The 3,726-nt window shown below is 38.5% G+C and overlaps 1 pseudogene; it reads left to right on the forward strand.

Moving 5' to 3' along the window:
* The first annotated feature begins 3,075 nt into the window (after positions 1 to 3,075).
* LOC124980129 (spindle and kinetochore-associated protein 2-like) lies at positions 3,076 to 3,458 on the forward strand (annotated as a pseudogene).
* The last annotated feature ends 268 nt before the right edge of the window (positions 3,459 to 3,726 follow it).

A 3,726-nucleotide genomic window follows, 5' to 3' on the forward strand; every position in this document is an offset into this window, starting at 1 on the left:
TAATACATGTTGGATATAAAAATTCTAATACCCTTTCTGAGAATGTATCTTGGTAACACTCTGTACTATTTTCCTTTGAACTTTGGATGGTGTAGAAATATATGCAGAAGGTTTTCAGAGGCAGCAGAGTCACATAGCATCACCTAATGCCCCTGGCTCAAGTCCTTAATATAAAGTTATGGTGGGCATGAAAGCCCCCAGCTACTGTCATGTCTTCTGTGCAGACTCTTTAGAGACATCTTTCCCTAAGTCTGATTCTTGAGAAGATAAGTTCACTTCCAATTAGTCGTTAGAGTAAAAATAACATTTTTATATTTTAAATCATATTCATAATTTAAAAAAATTCTTTTTTCCCCAAGGGCATAGACAGAGGTTTATTTAGGAAAGTAAATATATATTCAATGGAGAATGTAGGCTGTCTCCAGAAAGAGAGACAGTCTTAAAAAACACTTCTCAGCTCATCCATCTTTCTTCTGGTCAGGTTGATAGAAGTGAATTAAAGCAGGTATTTCAGATCAGGGGTCTCTCAAACAGTCTATTGCCAGTTTTTTAGCGTTAATGAAACTGGGTATAAAATTGGGCTCTCCCAAACACATTGCCATTTTTAAAGTGTTTTTTAAAAATACTAACTTTATTTAATTTTGTATGTGGTGCTGAGGATCGAACCCAATGCCTCACGCATGCTAGGCAAGCGCTCCACCACTGAGCCACAATCTCAGCCCCCACTGCCATTTTTATTAATTGATGTAAGTTCAGTGGGGTTCAAACACAAATGGTTTACTCTTCTGCATCAGCACCTTCAATCATTTTCTGATGATTAGAGACATCCTGGAAGATACTCTTACTCCCCATTTTATAATTAAGAATCCAGTCTGGTTTATAACTCCAGTGTAATCCTCATCCCTTGTCCTACCCCAGCCCTTGCTAGGCTGTGGTTTAGGGACTTAGAGATGGGTGGTGTTTGCTCTGTACCTCCATTTCTCTCCCTCTTTCACCTTGGAGTGGGATTTGGGACTTTGGGACTAACTCTGAGCTTTTATGAGCATCTGAGTTAACATGTACCTGCTATGGAATGGAGGTCCCTCAGAGGATGGCTATTAATTAAAACTATCCATGGATCATGGACCTAGAATCAAACCATTACTCATTCCACCTTTATTAAGTATATTTCACCAACAGCTCATTGGCTGTAGGAACAACAAATGTCTGTATGTGATGTGTTGTTAAGGAAAAAGTCCAAATTTCAAGTTGTATTTTATTTTATTTTTGGTACCGGGGCTTGAACCCATGGGTGCTTAACCACTGAACCACATCCCCAACTCTTTTTGAGATAGGGCCTTGCCAAGTTGCTAAGGCTGACCTTGAACTTGATCCTCCTGCCTCAGCCTCTGGAGCCACTGGGATACAGGCGTGTGCCACCGTGCCTGGCTCAAATTGTGTTTTAAATGCATTTCTACTCTAATCACTCTTAATCATTCCATGTTCAAATTTGACATGTAGAGGAAAACTAAGGCATTTTTCCAAACTTCAAGAAGATCTGAACATTTTTTTAGATTGGTCAACTGAACTTCAAAGAACTGGGTGGGGTCATAGAATATGGAATGAATATTAGAAAACTCAATTTCCTATTACAAACATAAAATGAATAGGGCTGGGGATATAGCTCAGTTGGTAGAGTGCTTCCCTTGCAAGCACAAGGCCCTGGGTTCAATCCCCAGCACTGCAAAAAAACAACATAAAATGAATGAATACAATTTCTTCCAGCAAACAAGTACACCCAAGACATGGCATTTCTGAGAAATCGGGGTATAATGAGGTTGCTTCTGGGCTCTTCCAGCCCCTGATCAAGGGAAGGAAGGAAGTCTTTCCTTCCTGTGGGGCAGATTAAGTGACTGCCTTGTGATCATTCTGAACCTTCCTGAACCACAGTTTGGGTAGATGTGATAAGTTCTGTTATCTTTAGTTTGTGCTTTACGACACAGTACAGATGGGCTGGGAAATAGGGGTTTTTGTTACTGTGCAAAAACTCCACTTCGTATTTTATGTGAACTTACATGAATAAAAGTTTTGGATTGTATATACACGTTATAGTGTGATGTCTGCTGTATATCACAGCTTTGAAGTTAAAGGCTATAACACTTAGCTATTGGAAAGGTTGCAGATTGACAGCTTCTTGTGAACAAATTATTTAAATTTATGGTGATAATATTCTGAGCACATAGACATTTTCCAGGAAGGACTATCACTTGGAACTGACCACAGTCTATATTGTTGTGTCTTCAAGGTACCTGACTTGTGATTTCTCCAGCGCTTTGCCCATACCTCTACACCAAAAGCACTGGCTGGGTTACAGCATTCTCTTCCCAAAGTCCAGGATCAACTCAAAGATGCTTAGCTGTCTCCAGGATGTTGCTATTACAGCCTTGTATTCTCTAGCTTGAACATTGATTTTATTTTATTTTTTAAAAAACTTATTTATTAGTGCATTATAGTTACACATAGTAGCAGGGTTCATTTTGACATAATTATGTATGCATGGAGTCAGACTGTTTTAAAAAAATACTGATTACTTTCAAAAATGTATCCCTTTAATGAACCTGACCAGTTCGGAATTCATGGGCCTCACTATATTTTTATCAGCTACCCATAGTGCCAGAGAGGCAATGACTACTCAGAGCTTTATGTTCACTTCAGTTATTTCTGATGTGCTCAAGCTCCTGGTGACAACAAACCAAACCATTCCCAGTTGGTGCCCATGATCTGTCATACAGCAGCAGAATCTAACATGGAGAGATTCCAGAGCTTACCTGGGCCAGAGGCACACTTATTTTAATAAAGACTCGATATCAATAAGATTTGAACTTATTTTTGAATTGGCCCTCATTTATCTATTTTTAGTTGTAGTTGTTGATGTTCCTTTATTTTATTTATTTCCCTATATGTGGTGCTGAGGATCGAACCCAGTGCCTCACATGTCAGCAGCAGGTGCTCTCTCTACCACTGAGCCACAACCAGAGCCCCAGGTCCTTATTTTTGATGACTTCTTTTTAAGAGTGTGAAATGGAACTATACAACATGGAGGCGGAGGTTGATAAGCTCAAACTGATGTTCCAGAAACCTGACTCTGATCTGGATTACATTCAGTATAGGCTAGAATATGAACTCAAGACAAATCATCCTGATTCAGCAGGCCAGAAAAATCCAGTTAGAGTCTTAAAGGATTTGTCTGATAAAATCTCACTATCGAACTTTATATGGACGTTTTAAACCAGTTGCTGTTGAGCAGAAAGAGCCACAATTATGCTACTTGGAATAAGACTATGACCATCATACAAGAACTACAAAAGCAATCAGACTTGGAGCTGTCACCACTGACTGAAGAAGAGAAAACTGTGATAGAGCAATTAAAATCTCACATAACAGACTTAGGAAGAAATGGACTTGCAAAAGGAAACTAATGAAGAGATCTGTTCCAGAGAAATTTAGGATGAAGTCTTGTTAACACTTGATTATTAGAGGTGAGGGACTGGTAAAGGAGAAGGAGGTTTGGCTTGAGTGACAGGGTATGATGCCTTTAATCTGAGTAGCAATTAAAAGAGTAGATATTATTTGTATAAAATTTAGCTGAAAAAAAAATAAAAGGAATGGGATTGCAGGGATTTAAATATATATTTACATATATATACTTAGTTTTGTAGTTTTAACTAAGGAAGTCCCTTAATATTA

The sequence above is a fragment of the Sciurus carolinensis genome, chromosome 1, assembly GCF_902686445.1.
Source record: "Sciurus carolinensis chromosome 1, mSciCar1.2, whole genome shotgun sequence".
NCBI lineage: Eukaryota > Metazoa > Chordata > Mammalia > Rodentia > Sciuridae > Sciurus > Sciurus carolinensis.